This window comes from Lactuca serriola, chromosome 5 (genome assembly GCF_051521515.1).
Source record: "Lactuca serriola cultivar US96UC23 chromosome 5, Lser_US96UC23_V15, whole genome shotgun sequence".
Lineage (NCBI taxonomy): Eukaryota > Viridiplantae > Streptophyta > Magnoliopsida > Asterales > Asteraceae > Lactuca > Lactuca serriola.
In genome coordinates this window covers 125,523,495-125,533,304 of record NC_136412.1, presented here as the reverse complement: position 1 = coordinate 125,533,304, position 9,810 = coordinate 125,523,495, and positions in this window count along the sequence as shown.

Genomic DNA, 9,810 nt, shown 5'->3' with positions numbered 1-9,810 from the left:
TAATTAAACATGTAAAAACATCCTATTGCGAGGAAAACACTTTGGTCAAGTGCTACGAGGCTATCAGGTTGCAACAAAGGAGTGCAAAGCCTCATACGCGAGTTTATGGTCCAATGACCATCTTTATTGGAGTTTACGGCCCAGGGGAGTTTACTCCTAGCCGTAAACTCTCCATTGGTCACCAAAAGTGGCTTAAAACTCTAAGGGCTTAACTGGTTAAGTGCTCCAAAGATTTAAACAAGTGTTTGGGTGGGTTTAAGGTCCTAAAAAGGCCTTGCTTTGTGTTCACGGCCCTGTGACCACTCCCCCATGAGTTTACGATCATAAACTAATGGTAAGGAGTACCATTTCATGAATTATGGTCCTTAGGTCAATGGTGTAAGGTTCTATGACACTAACTAAGGGTTGCTAAGGTGTTAGGGTGTCATTTGCACCCTTAAAAGGGGTTTAAGGCCCAAGAACATGCCTTGGCCATAAACTCCTTGAATCCCATGATTCCTTATGTTTTCTAAGCTCTAAATATGCTAAACTTAGTGTACAATGAGTTGGATCAAGAGTACTGACGATCTACAAGTTCGAATGGTCGGTTTTGTCCAAGAACACTAGTGTGTGTTCTTAGTGTATCTTGAAAATCTACAAAATGGAATGATTTGACGGATGAAATCATGTAATATTACTAGATCATCTAAGATATCAACTAGTTAGGGCAAGTAACTTGCGAGTTTTGAAGATCGGAGATGAAGATCGGGATGGTACTTGAGAGGATTTGGGCCAACGAAATGAAAGAAATGAACAAATGACCTTCATCTTCACCGTATAAGGTGAGTTTACGGCCCACATGGATTTTACGGCCGTAAACTCCCATGTGGTGGCAGTGAACTCATGGTTAATGTGCTTAAGGCTCGGTCTTTGTGCTATAAATTCAGCAGATAAACCCCGACACTTCTTCCTTAAGTGTTCAAGGCTCAAAACTCTCAAACGGACTCTAAATTGTGCTGAATGATAGCAGGAATGAGTTTGACTTTCTATTGACTTGGTATGTTGTACAGAATGGAAATTTTGGGTTGTCACATGGCTACCCTCAAATTAAGTACCGCTTTCACTAATTAGGACTCTACGGGTACCAAATTGGTGAGGATATTCTTCCACATGAGCTTTATCATTTGCATGCTTGTGACTGTGGTTAATTATAACGTCCCATTTTTCACAACCCAAATTTTTCATTTTTATTAAGTTAAAACTTCCCAATCAGAGTATCATAGAAACCATGAAGTCCTCAATATTGATGATGAGTGTGTACAGTCCCGTCTTCCCCTTCCCATGCCCACCGATGATAACTGAAACAATAAACAACTAGGTAAGCACAAATCTTAGTGAGTCTCCCCCCCCCCCAAAAAAAAAAAAAATACCAGATACGAATAATCATACGAGCATGCATAACGGACACTCTTCGGGCCATTAACGTGACTGGACCACCTCGCAGGCCTTTAGTCTATCGGGCCAGAATACTAGGGTTTGTTGGCCTACCACCTCAACCTAACTGCTCATCCCGAGCCTCCATGCATACAACTTACAACCGGCCTGCACCGGGTATCTTTGCCTACAACACAAAGCAGGACTGCCTCAACCGAAACCAAACACAACATGTCAACATATAAACAATCAAGATCAAGTAGGCACATAATACAGGCAAACAACAATCATACAACTCAATACTGCCTATTGGTCCTCTGACAACATACAACCCCGCTACTAGCTAACCTCCATAGAATGCATAACCAAAAGTTACCAGAAGTGATATAACCACCCGAACAGATGATCCTACTCTAGAGTCACAACCAAACAAGTAACAGGAAATAGAGCCTAGACCAAGAGTTATCAGGCTATCCTATGTGACCATAGATAGTCCCTAAGGGCACTCCATAGATGTTAACCAGCAAGCCTGGATAACACACATTTCTACAAATTATTACAGCAAAGCAACATACTCAATACCGGGAGACAGATCTTGTAATACATGATTCTTAGCATCGAGACTTATACTATTCTTATGTTTATTATGAAAGTTAACTGTGACATATGTTGTGATAAATTATGCTTAAATGAGTGTTCTTGAGTAAAAGAATTGACATTGTAGATGTTATAAGTTGAAAGGATAGTTTAAGAATAAAAAATGTATGAAATGTAGCAAAAAGCAGACCTCGCGACGTGAGTAAAGAAGCTCAAGACGTGATAATGAAAGAACGGTGATTAAGTTACGTAAGTGAACAGTAGTAGTAACCTACTTTGTTTTCTCACAACGTGAAAAGAGGTGCACAAAGCGTGAGCAATGTACAACACCTTATTCTATTTGCGACGGACCTCGTTTTGTCATGAAACAAAAGTGTCAGGAAAAAAAGAGACTTGCGACGTGAGCCTAATACTCATAATGTGAGCTCGATCTGACCATAAAAAAGTAATTTCGTCTTAAAACAATGGCATTCGAACTCAAACATAAAAACACACACTTAAGGTGCGAAAAACCCCCAATTAAACCCTAGATGTCAGTTCTTGAAGATATCACTTGATTCAAATCACTTGTTTTAAGACACATTTCTACAGATTATTACAACAAAGCAACATACTCAATACCAGGAGACAGATCTTGTAATACCCGTTTCTTAACATCGAGACTTATACTATTCTTATGTTTATTACGAAAGTCAACGGTGACATATGTTGTGATAAATTATGCTTAAATGAGTGTTCTTGAGTAAAAGAATTGACATTGTAGATGTTATAAGTTGAAAGGATAGTTTAAGAATAAAAAATGTATGAAATGTAGCAAAAAGCAGACCTCACGACGTAAGTAAAGAAGCTCAAGACATGATAATGAAAGAATGTTGATTAAGTTATGTAAGTGAACAGAAGTAGTAACCTACTTTGTTATCTCACAACGTGAAAAGAGGTGCTCAAGATGTGAGCAAAGTACAATACAAGATTTTATTTGCGACGGACCGCGTTTTGTCATGAAACAAAAGTGTCAGGAAAAAAAGAGACTCACGACGTGAGCCTAATACTCACAATATGATCCCAAGCTGACCATAAAAAGTAATTTTGTCTTAAAATAGGGGCATTCAAACTCAAACATAAAAACACACACTTAAGGTGCGAAAAAACCCCAATTAAACCCTAGATGTCAGTTCTTGAAGATATCACTTGATTTAAACAACCAAATGGTGGATTAAGTTAAGAATCACTTGTTTTAACACATTTGACTTCAATTATGAGCTAGATTCTTGTTAGTTTTGATGAAACCCTAGATGAAGCGTACATGTCTAATTGATGATGATGAGTTAGGGTTTAGCTTAAATAGCCTAATTATGTTGATTTCCATTGATTTGAGTATCATGTGAATGAAGGATATCATGTGTTATGTTTGATGTAAAAAATTTTCATTGTAAAAGGAAGATATGGTCTTAATAGGTAAAGACACATGATATTATTAATTTATATGATAGTAAAACTATATGAGAAAGTTATTTATGGATGTTAGATAATTAAGAAACAGAGAGTTAACGATTTTAAGATGTTATATTGATCATGATCATAAATTCAAATCATATGAATGGTTTAATAATTAGTGATCTTTAAACTTTATTAAATAGGGAATCAAGAAAGGATTCTCGGAAGGGAGGAGAAATTGTTGGAGTATTGGAAGGGAGGAGAAATTGTTGGAGTATCGTCCTCACAAACCATAATTTAGGTGGGTAACTTCCTTTTTTACTCATAATGATAGATGTTTATTGTTGATTGTTTATGTAGTTTATTATAATTATTTGATTTTATTATGTTGAGATGTTATGATTAAAGATAAAAGTTTACTTAAATAAGGATTTGAAAAGTATGATGATTGAATGAAAATTTAGTGATATGATTAGAGAGATCAGGTGTACAAGCGAGATGATTGGTAAAATAATTAAGATAAATGTTTGAGAGTGTACTGATCACCTATATGATTGAGATGATATCATACGAGGTTATATTTGAAGATGAATTAGTGATGATGATCAAATATATGGGAATGAGCATTCCATATGAGATTATATATTTGATTACACTAGACTTGTATTAAAAGACAAGTTATTATTGATGAACAAAATTATGGAAAAGAGGATTCCATAATTAATGAGTAATGATCATATTATAATCTCTATATGAGATTATTGTTATGATAACAAAACAAATGTGATAATTGAGAAATACCATCTTCTATTAATCAGATGGAAATGATGTATCAGTATGGGAATAACTATAACTTATAAAGCAATATGCTCATATTATTCATTATTTATGTTTTCTGGTTACATGCATATGGACCGAGGGAAGGTAATGAAGGCGTATTCATGTTTTGAAATCAACTTTTGAAACTTAACTTGATTTGTAAACATTGTTTCTTTTATAAGCTTGGCTCGATCCTATAGTGTTTAACTATGTATGATATAAACTTTTGAATTATGGTTAATGATATGCACACTTTTGTTTAAAAGAAAAAAATAGTGTATTTATTTTAGCCTGGTGTTACAAATCTAACATATTACTACAACATATTCGTTACCAGAATATAGATCTAACAGATCACTATAGCATAACAGCATACTCGATAACAGAACACAGATCTAACAAATCACTACAGCATAACAACATACTAGATACCAGAACACAGATCTAACAAATCACTATAGCATAGCAACATACTAAATATCAACAATCCAATGAATGCATGGTTGTATATACTCAGAGGTGAGATAGTCACCTGGACAGGTGATCCGACTCTAGAACCACAACCAAACAAGGAACATGTAACAGATCTTAGATCAAGAGTCCTTAGTCTATCCTATATGACTATATATAGTCCCTAGGGCATCCCTCTACTCACATATAACTAAAACTAATGGTTCGGCATTGGTGCCTTCAACCCATGGGTACAGTAAGGCAAAACTCACATTGATATGCACGTCGGTAACTAAAGAAGTAACGAAGAACTCTACCGGCTTCAACTCACTTTTAGTCACCTACAGGAAGATACTTGAGTCAATAATCGATTACAAGTCATAGTCACTTGCAACAGTGACTACCTCACATGAAATGACAATTAGTGTTTCGCTTAAAATGAAAAATAGGGTTAAGTAAGAACACTTAACCCATTAAGGACTTAATCACCTAAAGGTAGAACTGTTTAAGGTTTGACTTAGTCGTTCTTGGGTGAAATAATAATCCAATTAATAGCCCAAATACATGCCCGATCATTGTTTAAAATAGAGCTCCCCGATTCTAGGGTATTCCACATGAAATGATAACTAGGGTTAGTGTTCCACACTAAACCACGTAAGGAATTAGTTCATTCAGCACAATACTACATTAAGTTAACTGTAGGGCATTACAAAGTATAATTTAAAGTTCAATTAACAATTTTAACGCGGGTCCTGAGAAAACTCCAAAACTAGGGTTTCCTTGACATTAGGCTTTTTTAAAACCTAAATAGGGTTTCCAACCCCAAACTCATGCCACTCAAAATAAAGTTTGATGTTTAGGTAATTTAATGTTTAATAAGTCGGGCACCACCCACTGCCACCTCGGGAACTGGTGGTCGGTGGCGGTAGCCGCCCACTCACGGCGGTGGTGGTTGTTTCAAGTTAGAATCCAAACAAAAAACTCCCATAGCAACAATCATGCAGAAAAAGCACTCACAATATTACACACAAAACTAACTTACACGGTGGCTGGTGGCGGTAAGGCAGCAACCACCATGGTTGGCCGCCATGGTTGTTCTCTTACTTTTCCAGCTAATAAAACATTCACACACGCCATTCCAATATGCCACAACGACAACACACACACATTAGCGAAGTATGAACACAACCACCCTCATGGTGACATACGGTGTTCGGAGAACGACCAGATGAAAACCGTATGGCAGCGACGGTCGAATGAACGGTTGTGGCATCTCAAAAAAGAAATAGAGAAGAGAGGGGCGCAGCTTGTCCTCACCAGAAAATGGTTTCAACAGCCACACGTTCTACTTTTTCTCCTGCTTACTTCAATCACGTTGTTCTGCTCATCGGCATTCAAACCTGTGGACAAAATTTGTAACGGTAGCTACTCGATGCTTCAAGGCAGCGTCAAGGAGGTGGCGGCAGCGGGTGGAGGTTGGAGATAAGGTGGCAGCTGAAGAAGGGATTTAAGGTTAGGGTTTATGTGTGTACCGAGTAGCAAGAGGGTGGAGGGGAACGGGTTTAATTCCCATCTCGAACTTCAAACTTAAGCCCCTTTATTACACTTTCAGTCCCTCTATCCCCATTATTTTCAAATTAAGTCCCTAATTTACTATATTACCCCCTGATTACAAATATCCTTTCAATTCAAGTAAAAAAATTACCAAACATCCCCCAACATCCAAAAATCTATTCACAACTAGTCCGGAAATTACACTTTAACCCCCGATTTCTAGAATTTAGAACATTTAACTCCATACACTAATACTCTAATAAATTATTATGGATTTAGGGCTAACATAAAAATATAAAAATACATCTCAAGGTTTTAGGGATTATTTATTTATTTATTTACTTGTTTTATTTTAAAAAAAAATGTTACAATTCTCCCCCACGTAAATTGGATTTCATCCTCGAAATTAGTTCTCGCTTCTACTTGATGATGCACTCCCCCCACAACTGTTGGATAAGGTGTTTAAGTCCATAACTATTTCTGGTATGTACTTGACCCGACCTGATATGGTCCATTTGGGTTGCATGGCATCATACATTTGGATAGACTAAATGAGAGAAATAACTCTTGTGGTTTATTAATATATTATAAGTTCTAATATATTACTAAGTATTATTTAATTACTATTGATCAAGAATTAATTTGGAATTAATTAAGTGATCAAAAGATAACTAATTAAATATATGGGTTGATTATGTAAATCATCCATAACTTGTATAGTGGGCTAAGAGGTTCCATGGATTATCAAGTTGGGTTAAACCCATAGGATGCTCCATGGGAGTTACAAACCCATGGTTCATGGAAATGAAGAGTCATGACACATTAGGGTTTACATGATGTAACCCTAGATGTGTCACACTATATAAGGAACATACTATGCACCAAAATCAGCTACACAAAGAGAAGTGAGGGCTAGGCCGAGTTTTAGAGTGTGTGCATTCTCTCTAAAGTCATTCCAAAAGCACTTGGTGTTGTGTGAAGCATTTGAGGCATCACACTTGGCGTGCTAGTGTAACAACCCGAAATTTCATATCACATCTTGTAACTCAATTGTAATCCAATTCGATCAACCAAACGTCGTTTCCAAATTCGTTTCCGATTTCGCCATTTTATTAAGTCATTACTTTGTGTTGACCTAAAATGACTTAATGGGTGTCTTAATGCCATTAGGAATCATTCTAACACCCCATAGTAGTTATTGGAATAATTCTAGAATCGACCATATCGGATCACGACAAATTGGTCGGGTATGACCAAAAGCTTCGTCTAACGTCAGTATCGGGTAAAATTCTGTCGTGTCCAATTCCCGAGCACTATATAAGTGATTTTAAGACTCCATTTGAAGCCTTTGGCCAATTTCTCATAAAACTCTCCCAACCTCTCTCCTCATCCAAAATCAAAGGTCCAAATCTCAAGTTTAAGGCTTTAAATCTTTGAGGTAACTTCCTTAGCATGATATACAACCTCTTTAGCCTTTAATTTGATGATTAGATTAAGTTTTGGGACCAAGAACATGAGTTTACGGCCAAGGAGCAAGCTTGGGCCGTAAACTCCTCAAAATGGGGTTTTTAAGCCAAATTTACCCTTCCAAATCATAGTTGGGACTTAGATATGACCTTGAGGCTTGCAAATCTAGACTTAAAACAACTAAAACATGAATTTTATGGGACAAAAGAGAGTTTACGGCCAAGGTTTGTTCTTGGGCCGTAAACTCCTCTAAAATGGGGATTTAGTGCCTTAAATCATGTCTAAATGCCTTGTAACTTAACCAATAGCTTTGTGGTAAATTCTAGATCCATCTAAAAATAGTTTAGGGGTTTGAAACACATCAAAAATGCCACATATAGGAGTTTACGGCCTAGGAACATACCCTTTGGCCGTAAACTCATATAACTATGTCAAATGATGCATTTAATTCATTCCAAAGGCTTGTTTAAATTTCCAAAATCACATGTGATTTTTTTAAGTATCAAAAACTAATTTTTCATGAGTTTAAGAGAGTTTACGGCCATAGAACATGCCTCTAGGCCGTAAACTCCTAAAAATGTGTTTAATGGTAACCTAAATTCATTACAAGGCTTGGGGAAAATTCCTAGAATTGCATATAAGTGTTCTAAGCATCAAAAGCCAATTTTTCTTAACCATATTGAAGTTTACGGCCAGAGAGTATGTATCTGGGCCGTAAACTCATGTTAATGTGTTAAATAAAGCCTAAAAATGATACCAAAGCTTAGAAAATTAGTTGGAATCACATGTGATTACCCTTTGTGCCTCAAATCAATTTTCTATGACCTAGTAGAGTTTACGGCCATAAACTCCAAGTTTAAGGCCGTAAACTCCCTTTTAAATGATATAAATTCATTCAAAATGTTCCAAGGCATTTTAGTAAGTCATTCCAACAATCCCCAAGTCCATTCAAGCCATTAAACCCTCAAAATCACACCAACATGAGTTTACGGCCGTAAACTCATGTGTGGGTGTGTTTTGTGGTTGTAAACTCATTTAAATGTTTACTTTTGGAGAGTAAACTCAAGTCCTAAGTCCCTAGTGCCAATACACGTCCGTAGATGTCACCCGGGTCACTCCAAACGCTCGTTTTGAGGTGTTAAACCTCGTCGGAGTGTAATGTTCCATTTAATTAGTGAATGTATCCCTAATTAAATATATATGGACATTATTTCATTTTACATAGGGACATCGCGAGTAATCAAGCCCCGAACCCACGTCTAGTATCCAAAACCGACACATTTCCGAGTCCGGTGAGTTCACACCCCTACCTTTTTCACTGTTTTTCACTGTTTTTCAGGGGGGAACACAAGCAAAGTACAAGGGTTCTTGTACTCAAAACTTATTTTCGTGTGTGTGTGTTTCACAATTTATATGCTTTTTATACTGATATACGCAACTGATAATTGGTAGAACATATAGATCACATAAACATTTATTTGTGAAATGGGTTTATAAACTGTTATGTTTTATATATTTCGCAAATGGTTTCCACATTTTATCAGTTAAAAGCATGACATTATAACACATGAACAATATAATTCGTACACAGTCTTGTCCTCGGTAACATTCCACAGAGATACGCGAATGGACGATTATCCTATTATTACTAGTAAATTTGTTATTCCGTGTGATTGGAGACACGTCCTCGGCGAACACTCCACAGAGATACGCGAGTGGAGGACTACACCCGTAACCAGAATCTCTGGAATTTAGAGAGCGTGACTTGAGTGTATAGATCTATACGGGGCTGACTACCCCACACCCGGCTGCTAGCTACAGCCGAACCGAAATGGTTCAAGGGTGACGAAAGTCATAAGATTGTGGACTACTTATTGCCACAAGGTTGTGGACTACTTATTGCCATAGGTTCAGTCTTTAGTATGGTTATGGAACTCGCAACTAGGATAACAGAGATTTACTTATAGTAATAATGAACGATTTACTACATTTTACAGATAACCAGGTTTCGGTTTACATCCTTTACATCTTTTACATCTTTTACATCTTTTGCAATAAGATAACCAACATTCAGGA